Below are 18,280 nucleotides of genomic sequence, written 5' to 3'. Positions count from 1 at the left end.
ATCTGCTGTCACTCTGTGTGGGTGGAGTAATACAGAAGAGTGAAGAGGCTGTAGGAGTTCTGATACTGCAGAATATCGCACGGCTATCAGCCAACTAAATTCAAGAACCAGACAAAGCTGTTGTATATATGTATATTTACTTTCAAAAAAGAGATATCTAAAAATAATTTACAAACAAAGTAAATGTATGAAATGATAAAACAATAAAAAGATTAAATGTATAATTTTAACTGTTCTCAGTAGTGAGTTTATTGATCTGCTGTCACTCTATGTGGGTGGACTAATACAGAAAAGTTAAGAGGCTGTAGGAGTTCTGATACTGCAGAATATTGCACGGCTATCAGCCAACTAAATTCAAGAACCAGACAAAAGCTGTTGTATATATGTATATTTACTTTCAAAAAAGAGATATCTAAAACTAATTTACATACAAAGTAAATGTATGAAATGATAAAACAATAAAAAGATTAAATGTATAATTTTAACTGTTCTCAGTTAAAATGTAAAAAGCTGATGATTGTTTGTGAAGCAAACAAAAAGCTTCCAAAGTTCAAAATGACCATTATATACTAGAAAAAATATACACTAATTATTAAATAATTAATTTTATATATACTAATATAAAACATGGAAAAAAATGTATAATGCATACTAGCAAGTAAGTAACTGCAGATAACACACTAGGATCTACAAAATAACCACCCAGTTACTCTACACTCTCAGAAATAAAGGTACGAGAGAGGTCACTGGGGTGTGGTACCTTTTCAAAAGGTACAATGTGTACCTAAAAGGTCCATATTAATACCTCAAGGGTACATATTAGTACTTAAAAAGTACAAAAGTGTTACTCTTAATTTTTTTAGGTACTAAAATATACTTTTGAGGTACCATTATGGACCCTTTAAGTACAAATGTGTACCTTTAAAAAGGTTCCACCCTAGTCACAGCTCGCGTACCTTTATTTTTGAGAGTGTAGATAAACCCTACTGTAGCAACCACTAAGCAACCTCCTGTCATCCACGTCCAATTAGAGTGTGCATCATTCTTTTGCATTAGTCTTTACTTTCATGTTTCCGGTTTTTTATTAAAATTTTAGTTGAAGTTTTAGTCTTGAAATTATGCTATTCATATAAAATGTATTCAATTTACTTTCACTGCAATTCAAATGAAAACAAACTACAAAAATTGCACGATTTGTACATGGATGATAACAATGATGATGATGATGATGATGATGAGCATTTATTTGTCACAACACTGTTACATGCAGCGAAATTGGACCCCTCAGACCATACACACACATCAGATATTCCAGGTGAGGTCAGTTGAGAGGTAGCATAGAAAGTAGATAAGATGCATTGGGGGAAAAGGTGGTATAAAAAAGCCCCTCCCAGACTGGCCTTAAAGTAGGGCAGTGTGAGATCAGGCAGTGAAAAAAGCCCCAGCAACAAGCACATAAACATTAACAAAACATTGCAACAGGAAAAGGGAACAGGGGATGTGGAGATCCGATGCAGGCAACAGCCATTCAAAAAGCGCTGGTCACAGATCCATTTAATTTAGAGTTTGTGTTTTTAACCACATTTTTCAGTGAACAAACAAGGCAAAATATTCTAATTGTTCCTTTCTCCTCTATTCCATTTCAGTTTTAATTTCAAATAAATTATCTAAAAAAAATTATATACAATTATAAAAAAACTAATGAAGCACTAAAAGCAATAAAACCACATTTAAGATGCTGTCTAGTTACACACTTCCTGCAACTAATACTGTGTTGTGTTTTGAAGTGGATATTCAAAAAGATACGGCTGTAAAAATTAAACATTTAATAACAGTATTGTTTTTAACCACATTTTCAGTGAACAAACAAGGCAAAATTTTCTAATTGTTCCTTTCTCCTCTATTCCATCTCAGTTTTACATATAAAACTAATGTTGCACTAAAAGCAATAAAACCACATCTAAGATGCTGTCTAGTTACACATTTCCTGTAACTAATACTGTGTTGGTTGTGAGTCTTACCTGTGTCGAAAGTGATGTGAAATATGAAGGCTGGTAGGCGAAGGACAGGACAGAACACAAACTAGCAAGCAGGCCGATCACATCAAATTTCACCAAAATCCCAAATCAGTGTGTCTTCCATGTGTACCTGAGCAAAGTAGACACCATTTTGAGTCATCAGGTGGCCTGAACAAAGTTCAAAATAAAAGTCTCCAAAAAAAGAGGACAAATAAGAAAGGTTAAACTAGAAACAGCAATAACATTTTGAAATTGGATCAGATGCATGCTTTTCAAAAAGATACAGCTATAAAAATTAAACATTTAATACCAGTGTTTTTTTATTTTAAATTGCATTAAAGAGATAGTTTGGTTAAAAATAAAAATGTAATCATGAACTTGTTTCAAGTTAGTTTGAGCTTTTTCTTTTGTTTTGTTAAACACAAAAGGATATATACTGAAAAAAGAATGTTGGAAACCCGAAACCTTTGACCTTCATAATATTTGTTTTTCATTCACTACCTGACAAAAGTCTTGTCACCTATCCAAGTTTAAGGAACAACAAATAATAACTTGACTTCTAGTTGATTTGGTATCAGAAGTGGCTTATATGAAAGGCAAAGGCCTATTACGATTATTTAGCAAAATAAAATATGATCATGCCTTGATCTTCAATGATTTAATTAGGTCAGTAAGGTTTGACTTTGCTTAGACAAAAGTCTTTTCACTTAACAGAAATAATGTCCAGTGTAGAATATAAAGTCATGCTGCAGTGGAAACAGAATGAATAGTATGTATGACTCCCATGAGCTTGGAGGACTGCATCCATACATCTCTGCAATGACTCAAATCGCTTATTAATAAAGTCATCTGAAATGGCAAAGAAAGTGTTCTTGCAGGACTCCCAAGATTATTTGGATTCATCTTCAATGCCCCCTCCATCTTACCCCAGACATGATCAATAATGTTCATGCCTGGTGACTGGGTTGGCCAATCCTGGAGCACCTTGACCTTCTTTGCTTTCAGAAACTTTGATGTGGAGGCTGAAGTATAAGAAGAAGCGCTATCTTGCTGAAGAATGTGCCCTCTCCTGTGGTTTGTAATGTAATGGGCAGCACAAATGTCTTGATACCTCAGGCTGTTGATGTTGTCATCCACTCTGCAGATCCCTCGCAAGCCCCCATTCTGAATATAACCACAAAACATGATTTTACCTTCACCAAACTTGACTGATTTCTGTGAGAATCTTGGGTCCATGCTGGTTCCAATTGGTCTTCTGCAGTATTAGTGATAATTGGGATGCAGTTCAACAGATGATTCATCAGAAAAATCTGCCTTCTGTCACTTTTCCGAATGATCAACTAAAAGTCAAGTTATTATTTGTTGCTCTTACAACAGGGATCAGCGACAAGACTATATACGTGTGATTATTATTTGGGAGAGCTCTTAAATGTTTACATTTTTGCATTCTTCGACATTCCAATGAAGTTTGACTGCAGTTGTTGATCATGATGAATGTTGGTGTATGTGATTTATGCTACAGTGAACTATAAACAAACATTCAGTGCTTCTCTCATTGGTTAAATGAGCCGGTTATGTGCCAAACTCGTCTTATTCCCAAACAACTGCTTTACATAACAAATGATTCGTTTCGAATGAAATAAAAGGGAAATTACAGCAATATATCATTTTAATGCCTTTGAGCTCTTTTCTGAATTTAAGAATACACGTCTGCTGGCTTCGGCTCAGTTTGTGGAGCTACTGGACACTTCTGTGGTGTTTGTTCAACTCTGATTGCACAAGTCAAATATTGCTGAAGTAAATGTATACCGTCAGAATTAGTAGCCTTCCTGTTATATTTGAATTCTCTTATATTTTTTTCAAAGTTTTTTTTTTTTTTTTTTTTTACAGAGATTTTCTTCAATACATTTCTAAACATAATAGTTTTAATAACTCATTTCTAATAACTGATTTATTTGGTCTTTGCCATGATGACAGTACAGAACATTTCATTAGATACAGTGCATCCTTAAAGAATTCATAGCGCTTCACTTTTTCCAATTTTTTTTTAATGTTACAGCCTTATTCCAAAATGGATTAAATTTATTTATTTTCTGAAAATTCTACATACAATACCTCATAATTGCAAAGTGAAAAATATTTTTGGAAATTTTTGCAAACTTATTAAAAATAAATCCTAAAAAACCTTGCTCAATTGTTGATGCATCTTTACCAGCAATTACAGCCTCAAGTCTTTTTGAATATGATGCCACAAGCTTGGCACACCTGTCTTTGGGAATTTCTACCCATTCCTCTTTGCAGTACCTCTCAAGCTCTATCAGGTTGGATGGGCAGCGACGGTGTACAGCCATTTTTAGATCTCTCAAGAGATGTTCAATAGGATTCAGGTCTGGGCTCTGGCTGGGCCACTCAAGGACATTCACCGAGTTGTTGTGAAGCCACTCTATTGATATTTTGGTGATGTGCTTTGGGTCATTGTCCTGCTGGAAGATCGCCCCAGTCTGAGGTCAAGAGCACTCTGAAGCAGGTTTTCATTCAAGATGTCTCTGTACATTGCTGCATTCATTTTTCCCTCTATCCTGACTAGTCGTCCAGTTGCTGCTGCTGAAAAACAGATGGGATGGTATTAGCCTGGTGATGAGCATTGCCTGGTTTTCTCCAAACGTAATGCCTGGCATTCACTCCAAAGAGTTCAGTTTTAGTCTCATCAGACCAGAGAATTTTGTTTCTTATGATCTGAGAGTCCTTCAGATGCCTTTTGGCAAATTCCAGGCAGGAAGTGGCTTCTGTCTGGCCACTTTACTATACAGGCCTGATTGGTGGATTGCTGCACAGATGGTTGTCCTTCTGTAAGGTTCTCCTCTCTCCACAGAAGAACGCTGGGGCTCAGACAGAGTGGCCATGGGGTTATTGATCACCTCTTTGACTAAGGCCCTTCTCCCCCGATCACGCAACTTAGATGGCTGGCCAGCTCTAGGAAGAGTCCAGGTGGTTCCAAATATCTTCTCCTTTTGGATGACGGAGGCCACTGTGCTCATTGGAACTTTCAGAGCAGCATAATTTTTCTGTAACCTTCCCCAGCCTTGTGCTTCGAGACAATCCTGTCTCGGAGGTCTACAACAATTTCTTTGTCTTCATGCTTGGTTTGTGCTTTGACATGCACTGTCAACCCTGGGACCTTATATAGACAGGTATGCCTTTTCAAATCATGTCCAATCAATTGAATTGTCCAAATAAGGTGAACTCCAATTAAGCTGCTGAAACATCTCAAGAATGATTAGTGGGAACAGAATGTACCTGAGCTCAATTTAGAGCTTCATCTCCAAATATGCTGTTTTAAATTGTAAAGAAATCTGTGTTTTAGAAACTAATGAAGATAGCAGGAGTCAATAATTTATTTTAATTATTTAGCCTGACATGTTTACCGCTTCAAATATTATAAATGGTTCTTAAAATAAAATATATTGTGTTCAAAGGGGAAAAAATGTTGTTATTTTACCCAATCATTTAAAAAGAACATATTTTATAGGAGTGCTCACAACACCGTGATATTTTTATCCAAGGTTATCATACCTTCAGAATCTTATACCAGCCCATGTCTACTCCTAAAACTATTAAACAACACTCACAATATTTCACAATACTATGGTGTACTGATATTTTCCTCCACCCTAATATAAGTATTGGGATAAAACCATATCATGGGGGAATTTTTTAGAATGACTTGGTGAATTCATTTTACAAATATTTACACTGTGTATGCATACATGCATTCTTACATACATACACACATCACTGAAATAATGCCTAAAAAAAAAACTTTAAACTTGTTGCGAATGAAAATAATTGATATAAATTTTGAAAGTGATTAGATAATGAAAGAACAAAGCCTCTCCCCCGATGTCCCCATTAGCACACGATGTAACGAACAGGCATAAAAAACATGACATTTTGAAAAAAAAACTGAATTGAAACCATTATTTGAAAAATGTATATTTTTGCAAATCCTGTTTGCAACTTTAACATTGAACAAGATGAAATTATATTTGCAGGTCGTTGAATAACCTCCTTCTTTCTTGACATTTCCTTTCATAATATGGAGGTGTTGTATTGCTCATTTCCACCAGCACAGGTGACTGAAAGAATCTCTCGTCCAGTGTGGGGCATTTGCCACTACAGCTGTACAGGTGTTGTAATGCGAGATCACATATATGTAATAAGTTCTGTTCAGCATTATATTTCCTCGCATCAGGAAACAGTGACCCTGCCCTTCCCAGACCTCCCTGTGTTATCTACCGGAAAGTCTAGATGTGATACAGCCTCAGAAACTCACACCAACATAGCATTTTTGTGGCATTACAACATTAATGAATTTGTTTTACATTATATGAGGGATGGGCTTAGGGTTGGGGAAGGTGTTAATAAAATACAATTAAAAGGTAATTTAATAAATAATATAAATAATTATTGTTAACTTTAATCAATCAAGCAAGCAACCAACCAAGCAACAAACCAATCAAGTGGACTTTCAGCAGTGACTGAACTGAACTAAACCGAACGTCAACTGTGAAAACTGGACTGACAGTTTCCATTTACTAGAACTTCTATGCTAAGTAACACAATCTACATGGTAAAAGTGCTATAGAAACAAGGAGGAATTGAACTGAACCAAACAAACAACCTAATAACCTGTGTTAACCAAGCAATCAACCAGTCAGCCAACCAACCAACCAAGCGGCCAACAAACCAACCAATCAACCAACCAACCATGCAACCATCCATCCATCCATCCATCCATTTTATATATGAAATAAGAAAGATTTGTTTTCTGACTATGAAAGTCTTGTTCCTATGTTGTTGTTGTGTTTTTTAATAAAGCTTTCTTTCTCTACAGTTCTTAATATAGACGCAACAAAAATGGGAACATGTTTTAGTACATTTTCTATTTAGCCAAGCAAAGTAGTTTTTTTTTTGGTTGTGAAAAAGCAAGATTACTGGAATATGATGTTATTTTATTTTAAAGGTGTTTCGTTTTAGTGAAGTTTATTCATAAACTAATTTCGAGAGGATCACATGCTTATGATTTATCCCGACCGGTCCCGTATTTGCTAATCACTATCTTCCAATCATATGAGCCCTAAGCTACTATAAATAACCACAGTTTTCAGCTCTTTTTATCTTCGTTTGGAAGAAACCCCCTCCTCCCCTATTCTCCTCCTTTACCTCTGATTGGGCGGCACGGTGGCCCAGTGGTTAGCACTGTGAGCCCCACAGCAAGAACACTGCCGGCCCTGGTCCCTTAGGGCCGGTGGGTGTTTCTGTGAGGAGTTAGTATGTTCTCCCAGTGTCAGCATGGGTTTTCCCCGGGTTCTCCGGTTTCCTCCCACCATCCAAAGACATTCAACACGTATAACAATCAAGCATTTGTCTAACCCCTCTGTTCCCTTAGCTACCGCAGTCGGGGAGTTCTGAGATCCACCGAGCTCAGGCTCCCTTCTTGCTCTGCCAATGAGAGGAAACCCCGGGCTCGAGGATCCCTTGAGCTCGAGGCCCTCTCCCGGGACAGCATGCCAAACAAGCTTTTATAAATCATCAGCTAAGTGTGAACTCTTGAAATCATGTTTAAAGTTGATTTTTTTTTACATACTGAAGTTTTATAACCTCTTAAGGCCCAAGGTATTTTTTACATGCATTTTTTATTTCTCTTTGCTATTTGGGCTTTTTGGAACCTAAATATAATAAAAACCCAAGTATCATATTTTGATATGATGTACTTTTAGAGAAAACTGATGACCATATATGTGGACTCGCGGTCCGATTTTACACAAAACACTTTTTCCTGACTGTTTTTAATGCATATATAAGATACACATTTTTAATCAATTAATTTTTTTTTTTTTGACTATCAGACAGTAAAAACTAATGTTTTTTTTTCCATTTTGGACAGTTAAAAATATTGTTTTCAGACATTTCATATGCTGCAAAACAGTTGCAGAATGACACTGCATGTCTGTAACTAAATATATGGCATTCAAAGTATTTTAAATAGCCACTTAAGAGCTAATGTGCTGTCCTCGTATGTGGACACTCAAACCTTAAGCTGCGGTCACACTGGGCTTTTCCTCCCCTAGACTTCCATTCATACGCATGCGAATGCGTCAGACCGGAAACGGAGGGTCATGCGTTAAGTTTCGCAGGTTTCTGCAGTGCAAAGTGGATTCACAACAGTTTGGTGAATGTCCTTGAGTGGCCCAGCCAGAGCCCAGACCTGAATCCAATTAAAAATCTCTCCTCTGGAGAGATCTGAAAATGGCTGTACACCATCGCTTACCATGCAACGTGATAGAGCTTGAGAGGTACTGCAAAGAGGAATGGGCAAAAATTCCAAGGCAGGTGTGCCAAGCTTGTGGCATCAAATTCAAAAAGACTTGAGGCTGTAATTGCTGCCACAGGTGATGGTTTTATTGTTGCGTATTTAATATTTCTGTTTTTTATGAAAATATGCAGCTTTGTTTGTGAAGAAATGATCAAAGTAAAACTCTCACTCTCTTCTATTGTCATTTTCATCTGTGTCTCTCTCTCTCTCTATTTCTTTCCTATTGTCATCTTCATTCCCGTGCCAGATGTGTGTCGGCCACTGTTGCACCTGCAGCACTTCCAGTTTGCCTCAGTCTTCTTCTCCTTCTGGTCATCTGTGCTCCACCTTTTGGCCCGTCACCTGCAGCACTCTTTCATCCTGACGTCTCCTCTGTATCTGTGTGTCCTCCGTGATCGCGCCCCGCCGAGAGGCTGCCTCCAAAAATTGCGGTTGTTTTTTTTCTCTGTAGGACTGCGGTTTATAGGCCACATTCTCCTTTTCTGTGTCTCTCTGATGTTGTTGGCTGCGTCCGACTGCCATTGATGGGCTATTTTTTGCTAGATTTCAGTCACTGTTTTTGTTTATTTCAGTTATAGTCAGAACTATTATCCCCCCTGTATATTTTTCCCCAATTTGTGTTTAACAGGGAGAACGTACACATTTTTAAACATAATAGTTTTAATATTTTTCCCCCCAATTTCTGTTTAACGGAGAGATTTTTTCAACACATCTCTAAACATAACAGTTTTAATAACTCATTTCTAATAACTGATGTAAAGATATTATGCTACGCGGTTAGCATTTTAGCAGATCACCTACTGCAGCTTTAACTAATGAAACCTTATTGTCAAGTGAGCATATTTTGTTATTTCAATAAAATGATAGTCTGAAATTACTAAAATTAATAAGTTTGATTATTTTCAGGGTGATTATTATATTTTGGTGTTCATTTTGAGCCCACAAACTGTCCATTCAACATTTATTGACTGGTCTATCCTAAAACTCTGCAAACATAATTCTTCAACAATAATCGAGGCTACAGCTTTGAAAATACACCCCTGAATTAACGAAGCCCAGGACGTATCGATCTGTTTTTAAGTATTAAGTGTAATTTCTGTCCTGGACTTCGGTCTTCTGTGTGAATATGATTTGGGAAGTTCACATAAATGCCTGACCGCCAGATTACTAATGTAACGATCTGAAGATTGAGGCTGATAATCCAATTGCTTTTCTCCATAAGGCCCACATTTAATTTGTCCAGCGCTGACACTTACAACCAGAATCAATACGTCGGACATTATAACACCATCATTTAAGTGGCAAACAAAATCATTAAGTGGAAATTGTCCCGCTTTCTTGGTCATAAACCAATTCGATTCATGAAAGCGAGGTATGACTGTCCATTAAAATGTTTTAAGCCATTACACTGTCACAGTCTCACTATAGAAATGGCTGAAAACCTTTTTGACTTTTTAAATCTTTTTAAAGGTAAGTGGCGGACAGTGAAAACAGAACTTTGCAAATAAATAAATAACAACAAAAACAGTCATTCATTATCCTTCAACTTCATTCCTTATTTATCAGGGGTCGCCACAGCAGAATGAACCGCCAACTATTCCAGCATATATTTTATGCAGCGGATGCCCCTCCAGCCACAACAAATCAAAAATAAAGTAAGCAAAATTATTACACCAAAAAAAAAAAAAAAAAAAGTGTAACGCTGCAATTTATTTATTTTTAACCAATGGTTACATTTAACATATTTGGTGCTATGTTGGGTTATTTTTAACCATTATTTGTTTATTTATTAAATAACTCAAGTTGGGTTAAAAATTTTTATTTCAACAGTCAACTGATTTAACTTACACAGAACAGCTGTATTAATATGCGTACGTAATGTTGTTTTAGCGTTATTAAATTTATTTAAGGGCGACGTAGTGGCGCAGTAGGTAGTACTGTCACCTCACAGCAAGAAGGTCACTGGTTAGAACCTCGACTCGGCTCAGTTGGCATTTCTGTGTGGAGTTTGCATGTTCTCCCTGCGTTTGCGTGGTTTTTCTCCGGGTGCTCGGTTTCCCCCACATTCCAAAGACATGTGGTACAGGTTAATTGGGTAGGCTAAATTGTCCGTAGTGTGTGTATGAATGACTGTGTGGATGTTTCCCAGAGATGGCTTGTGGCTGGAAGGGCATCCGCTGTGTGAAAAAGTGCTGGATAAGATAATGGTTCATTCAACTGTGGCGACCCCGGATTAATAAAGGGACTAAGCCGACAAGAAAATGAATAAATGAAGTTTATTTAAGCTCTAAAACAATAATATTTATTTTAATCAAATTACCTCTCCTTGTTGTGATTTTTATATCCAATTCAACAGCACTCTTGATTATGGATGATACAAATGCAAGCTTCATAGCCTCTCATCTTAAGTGGACAACAAGCCTGATAAAGATGACCCGTACCATACTGTACTGTACCACTCAGTGGAAACAGGCCATTTGTCATGATCACATGACCTACCCGCTTTACTCCCATTCATGAATTCTCTCACGGTGCATCATGGGATAGAATGGCGTCCATCAGATGTGCACTACAGAATCTCACCGGAAGAAGTAGGTCATCAGAGTACTTCTTGCATACTGCTTTTTGAATTCTATGAATTCTGACGTACTAATTGGATTGCATACTGTTTTTAGCACTATACAGTATAAAAGTATGTGATTTCGGACGCAGCTTTGTGTTCAAAGCGATAAAAAAAAATCTTGTTTTTACCCAGACATTTAAAAAGAATATTTATCACAGTAGTAATCACAATACTGTGAAAGAATGATGTTTTTTTGGTTCCAGGTTATCATACCGTTAGAATCTTATACCTCCCACACCTAGTCCATACTAGAATGATTTCTGAAGGATCATGTGCAGGTCAAGTCAGAATCATACGGTCAGGACTGTCAGACAAGTGTGAACCTCACAGCACTTATTATAGCAGAGACATGCTGAAATATCATCAATTATAACAACTCTAAAACTATTCTAGCCAATTTTAACAGCCCAGTCGAATATCCATTGACTACCACAGAATAAGCTAAAAATTTCAGGTGCGACAGACGTTCATGTAGCGCTTCTGACTGACACGTCAAGTTAAACCACAAGGGCCCGGTTTGCACAAGCTGTCTTTTTTTTTTTGTGCTGTGGTCACATTAAACATGGCTCAGCATGAATCCGCTAATATCACCTACAGGCCCTGGAGAAAATCAAACATCTGTGCCTTACTATATTTAAACATGCCACCGCTTTTCTCACCACTAACAGACAAGGCAGAAAAAAAAAAGTGAGAATGAAAGTAGGACATTCGCAAGCCTACAGCAGTCCTATTACACAAAGAAAGCCGATTGTTGGTGTAAGATGCTGTCTCAACAGAACGAGCTGCTAATATCACAGACAGCACAAGCTTTCTGTGACCTTTTTACATTTGCGTTACATTCATAGTCACAAGGCACATTCAGACGCTTTAAAAATGAAATGATCCTATGGCTAATGATGCTGAATATTTGTAAAATCAGGAGGAAAGCCATTTTACACTGGACTGTCTTTTGTAGGCAATGAAAATCTTGGATTTAGAGATGATTGAAACATTCATTCATTCCAGCCTGATCTCAGGAGAAAACGTAAGTATTTTACGTTTTGTCAGTTTATGGCTAATTCATTTGAATTTGTACGAGTTCAGTCTATGAAATTGTACGATTTTAAAAAGGAGGCGTGGCACCCATCCCTACCCCTAAACCCAACCGCCATTGGGTGATGAGCAATTTGTACTATATTGTACCAATTAGATCTTACAAATTCATACGAATTAGCCACTACATCAAAAAGCTATGAATTGCTGTGAGATTGTGTTGTTCATTCAGGGATCACCACAGCAGAATGAACCGCTAACTATTCCAGCATTTGTTTACGCAGTGGATGCCCTTCCAGCCGCAACTTAGTACTAAAAAACATTCATACCATATCGCTTTCACACACACACACACACACACACACACTCTATGGACAATTTAGTTCACCCAATTCATCTTTACCATGTTTGGACTGTTGCGGAAACCAGAGCACCCAGAGGAAACCCACGACAACATGGGGATAACACGCAAACTCCACACAGAAATGCCAATTGAACCAGCCGGGACTCAAACCAGCGACCTTTTTGTTGTGAAGCAACAGCGTTAACCGCTGAGCCACTGTGCTGCCATGATCGAAACATTTAGTAGTTTAAACATTTAAGTAGTTTGTTTACTTAGGTCAACAGTTGTGTGAAATTGTGAAATGGTATTGCACTGTTTAGCAGTGGTGTAAAGAAAGAAGATACAAATACTAAATAATTGAGTAGTTATTCTCTCTTCTTGTAATTTACTTAGTAGTTTTAAAAATGTGTACTTTTACTTTCCCTTGATTACATTTTTAGTGCCGTATCGCTACTTTTTATCCACTATTTTCCTTTAACCTTTAGCTTTGTTCTTGTCTATGGGGATTAGCTAGGTAGAAAAATCTGTCCTGTGATTCATGTCCAAATAAATCATAGATAGAAAGCAACAACCTCAAAACACGGGCACTTTATAAATGCAGCAAATCGTTTGAAAGCATTAAGACCGTCCAAGATGATGTCCAAAATCTTTACACGCATTGACCCAGACACTGATGAGAAGATGAAGGATGTTGGCTTTAATAAATGGCTTTAAAAGGGTCATAAAACATTTTGTTGAGTGACAAAAAGGGAAGGGTTTGCATGAAAAGGAGAGTTTCATTATGTGTACAACAGATGATTTTCACAGCGGCAACACAAGCACAAGACGCAGAGGAGATAGACAATTAGAACTTAGACTTAGACTTAGAAAACTTTATTTATCCCGCAGGAAATTGCTTATGTAATGACTGCCATAACACACAAAACACAGAAACACAAAACCACAAGACAGAATAAATAAATTAAGTAAGTGAAATAAGTGACATAAATCCAACCAATCTATAAAAGGAAACAGCCACAATACATAAGTATACAAACTATTATATAAGATATTACACTTAAAAGAATCAGTGGTAACTAATACTAATAAGTCATATATAAAGTAATGAAAATAATATTAACCAAAACTAATATTACACATAAAACAATTACACATACAATAATTCAAGTAGTAAAGTCATTCAGCACTCATTTAAAAAACAAAGATATTGCACTAAAAATATTTAAGACCCAGTAAAAAAAACGTACAAATATTGCACCTAATAGACTATTGCACATCATAGAACATAATGCACAGACTTCCACACACTAAAACCCGTAATAATTAATTAATATATGGCACGAGCAGCAAGGTATTGCATAGATTACTGTAAGGGTAAGTGATTGAGGGAGACGTTATGAAGTCTGATAGCAGTGGGAAGGAAGGATTTTCTGTGGCGTTCAGTGGAACACTTTAAGCTGGTAAGTCTGTGACTAAAGGTACTTCTCAGCTCGTCAACCACATTATGAAGAGGATGATCTACATTGTGCATAATTGACCGAAGTCTGCACAATGTTCTCTTTTCGGCCACAGTTTCCATATTGTCCAATTCCTCACCCACCACAGCGCCAGCTTTCCTAATCAATTTGTTAAATCTCTTCATATCTGCCACTTTTACACTACCACCCCAGCACACCACAGCATAGAAAATGGCACTGGCCACTACAGACTCATAGAACATACGCAACATGGTGTTGCAGACTCTAAAAGATCGGAGTTTACGTAGGAAATACAGCCTACTTTGACCCTTCTTATATGTGACCAGAGAGTTCTTGGACCAGTCCAGCTTATTGTCAATATACACACCCAAATATTTATAGTCCTAAACAATCTCCACATCCACCCCTCTAATGGACAAGGGAGTAACTGGAGATCGCCGTGATCTTCGCAAGTCCACCACCAGTTCTTTGGTCTTTTGGATATTAAGCTGCAACTGATTCAGCTCACACCAGTCCACAAAACTGTCCACAGCCATCCTGTATTCCAAGTCGTCCCCCCCCCTTAATACATCCGACTATTGCTGAATCATCTGAAAATTTTTGCAGGTGACAGCCCTCTGTGTTATATTGGAAGTCAGATGTATACAGTGTGAAGAGAAACGGTGACAAAACAGGTCCCTGCGGTGCTCCAGTGCTACACAGTACCGTATCGGACTTATTCCCCTGTAGCCGTACGTACTGTGGCCTATCAGTCAGATAGTCCATAATCCACGCAACTAAAGGAGCATGAACCTGCATAGCAGACAGTTTGCTCCCTAGCCGGGCTGGCTGAATAGTGTTAAAGGCACTGGTAAAATCGAAAAATGTAATCCTCAGGGATGCACTCGGTTTATCAAGATGGCTGTAGGCACGATGTAACAGGTAAATGATGGCGTCTTCCACTCCAATCTTGGCCTGGTAAGCGAACTGAAGAGAATCTTGCGCTGACCTCACTAGGGGGCGGAGAGTGCCCAGGACCAGCCTCTCAAAGACCTTCATACTGTGTGAAGTAAGTGCTACTGGCCTGTAGTCTGATGGAACACTAGGTCGCGCCTTCTTGGGTACCGAACCAGACATGATGTTTTCCACATCACAGGAACTTTCTTAATACTGAGGCTCAAATTAAAGATCCTCAGCAGTACTCCACTTAACTGAGAAGCACACAGCTTAAGTACTTGTGTGGTTAATCCGTCTGATGATGATTCGGAGAGCAGCATTTACAGTAGATCAGAGAGCTGCAAGTAAGTGGAGGATATTCAGTTCATAATACTGAAGTGATTAGGGTTGGGTGATGTCGACTAATTTGCCATCGTACAATGTCTAATGTAAAACATCGCGATGGACGATGACGTTGTTGTAGGCGGCGGTGAATTAATTATTTATGAATAATTAATTCATAACAAATAAATTATTTGTAGCCTACCGTTTCAACTACCTGACCCGCATGGTCTTTGTTTTACCCATAACCAAATCATAAATAATAAAAGATAAGTTACACACAAATTACCACCTGCCAATCAGTTTCCGCAGGACTCTGGCATGAAGTAGCAGAGTGATCTGTGTCGTCATAATGGCGTCGACAAACTTGGTTGGTAAAAAGGTGCAAGACCAACAGCAACCAACCAACAGTCTCTGAGGTTTTCGCTAAAATTACTAAGTACAATTGTGAAAGTGAATGATTGAAGCAGTGTACTGACGCTGTGACACGTTACCTGGTAGATTCAAAAGAAAGACAAGAGACAAGATTAATTAAATATCACGTTTAAAAACTATAGTGAGACGTGATACAGCGGTACATCCTTGATAAACTGTCCGACGAGCACTGCTCTCTGGATCTCAGATGAGCACATGATAGTGTGAGTGGCTGTTTGTGTGTGTGTGATCACGTGATGTGCGTTTTCAGCAAATGGAGGGTCGTTTAGAAATGCTAGGCAAAACACTGTGTGCATGTGGATAATTTTTGTTCTATAATGCCATTTTAAAACTAAGACGTATTAGTTTAAACGGGGCCCAAGTGTGTTTTTTGTTTTTTTTTTGTGAGCGGGTTTGCGACGGGGGCCGGATTGCGATGTTGGCACAGCATCGTGCTGTCTATCGGCCATTGGCGATGGAACAGTCTATCGGCCCAAGCCTAGTAGTGATATACTGTAAACTTAGTAACTACATCATTTTAACTAAGATATGTCTTTAAAAACTACTGCTGACGATACGAAATAACATTGCCATCTGAATAAACATAAACAAAGAATATTGATCACACACTTACCAAATCTGTAGACAGGACAATCAACAAGAACTGGAACCGCGTAACTTTTTTAAAAGGAGACGAGCAGCAAATCCGGATTACACCATTTCCAGATGCAAAAAGCTCTCAGGTAAAAATGTTTCTTACAAACACAATTTTGCAGAGTGTTAGCAGACCACTCTAATCCACATATGTGCTGTGCACTCATCGTGGGCAAATGAAAACAAAACCTTCATTGCAGCACATTTTAAAATGCAACACTGACGATCCATGTCTCCGAACAATTCTTTTACTATTTGTTTGAGTTACGATTGGCAACACAACGGGGCGTCTCTCTGAACACTGTAACAGGTAAAAGGTCTTCAAAGCTATATCATGCATATTAATAAAACTGCATTGACTTGATCACAATAGAACATGCTGATTGGTCTGAACCAAGACTTTCTCTTTAATTAACTAACAGATGTGCTAAAAACTCAAAGACGTCTCTTTGTTCCGGCTGGTACAGACAGCCAGTCTACACGCTGGAATATACACAATAATCTTATCGGCGGGAAGTTGCTTCAAAATTTATTTTCAAACCGGAAGAATGAATTTGTCAATTGTCACTTTTTCAGTGAAATATATGTCCTAATAGTGTTTTTAGCAATGTGGGACATACAGTTGAAGTCAGATTTATTCGCCCGTTGAATTATTCGCCCCTGTTTATTTTTTTCCCCGTTTTCTGTTTGACGGAGAGATTCTTTCATCACATTTCTAAACATTCATTTCCTTGTCGGCTTAGTCCCTTTATTAATCCGGGGTCGCCACAGCGGAATGAACCGCCAACTTATCCAGGAAGTTTTTACACAGCGGATGCCCTTTCAGCCGCAGCCCATCTCTGGGAAACATCCACACAGGGCCGGAGTGGGACTCCTTTTCAGCCCTGGAGTTTCAAGCCTCAGACCGGCCCACCTCAGTTCACGACTGACTATATTAAAATAAGGTCATTTCCAAATCAGTTTCTAATGACACTATCACGTCTTTTTTTGAGAAAACAGCTGCTTTAGAACTTCAAATGTTCAACAACCCTAACAGTATTATATGTCTTAACAATAAAAATAAAAACAATAAGTTACCCTAACGAGAATCGAACCTGGGTCCGCGACATCTTAATCTAACGTGCTAACCGCTGGACCACAATAGCTGTGTTCAGAGGGGAGACGAAACTGAGTTTTATAATCATAAAAATAGATGAAAAGAGAAGAGTTGCGATAAAATAATGAATAAAAAGGCTGTGGTCAAGTAAATAAATAAATTTAAAAAGTGTGACTGCTGAGAGCAACAGATTCTGCAGCTAGGGACACCGCGGCCAAAAAACGGACCGGCCCACCGGGAATTCTCCCGGTCCTCCCGATTAGCCAATCCGGGCCTGCATCCACACACACATTCACACACACACACACTTATACACTACGGACAATTTAGCCTACCCAATTCACCTGTACCGCATGTCTTTGAACTGTGGGGGAAACCGGAGGAAACCCACGCGAAGGCAGGGAGAACATGCAAACTCCACACAGACACCAACACCAACTGAGCCGAGGTTCGACCCAGCGACCCTCTTGCTGTGGGAAGACAGCACTACCTACTGCGCCACTGCCTCACCATTTCTAAACATAATAGTTTTAATAACTCGTTTCTAATAACTGATTTATTTTATCTTTGCCATGATGACAGTAATAAATATTTTACTAGATATTTTTCAAGACACTTCTATGCAGCTTAAAGTGACATTTAAAAGCCAAACTGGGTTAATTAGGTTAACTGGGCAGTTCAGAGTAATTAGGCAAGTTATTGTATAACGATGGTCTGTTCTGTAGACTATCAAAAAAAAAATCCTTAAAGGGGCTGATAATTTTGCCCTTTAAATGGTGTTTAAAAAATTTACCTTTTTAATTTTTTAATTTTTTATTCTAGGCGAAATAAATCAAATAAGAAATTCTCCGGAAGAAAAAATATTATTAGACATACTGTGAAAATGTCCTTGCTCTGTTAAACATGATATGGGAAATATTTAAAAAAGAAAAAAAAAATCAAAGGGGCGGCTAATAATTCTTCAAATGAATATATGTAGCTGTCAACAT

At 38.0% G+C, this 18,280-nt stretch overlaps 1 long non-coding RNA gene across 1 annotated transcript in view; it reads right to left on the bottom strand.

Moving 5' to 3' along the window:
- The window catches only part of LOC147843868 (uncharacterized), a 69,337-nt gene that overhangs the window by 11,516 nt on the left and 39,541 nt on the right, over positions 1 to 18,280 (bottom strand). Inside the window, exon 2 of the long non-coding RNA XR_015490826.1 lies at positions 2,022 to 2,148. This is a non-coding gene — a long non-coding RNA (uncharacterized LOC147843868). The remainder of the gene's footprint in view (positions 1 to 2,021; positions 2,149 to 18,280) is intronic.

The sequence above is a fragment of the Danio rerio genome, chromosome 5 (genome assembly GCF_052040795.2).
Source record: "Danio rerio strain M-AB ecotype USA chromosome 5, GRCz13ab, whole genome shotgun sequence".
Classification (NCBI taxonomy): domain Eukaryota; kingdom Metazoa; phylum Chordata; class Actinopteri; order Cypriniformes; family Danionidae; genus Danio; species Danio rerio.
Note: the sequence above shows the minus strand (reverse complement) of the source record. Positions and strands in the feature narration are given on the sequence as shown.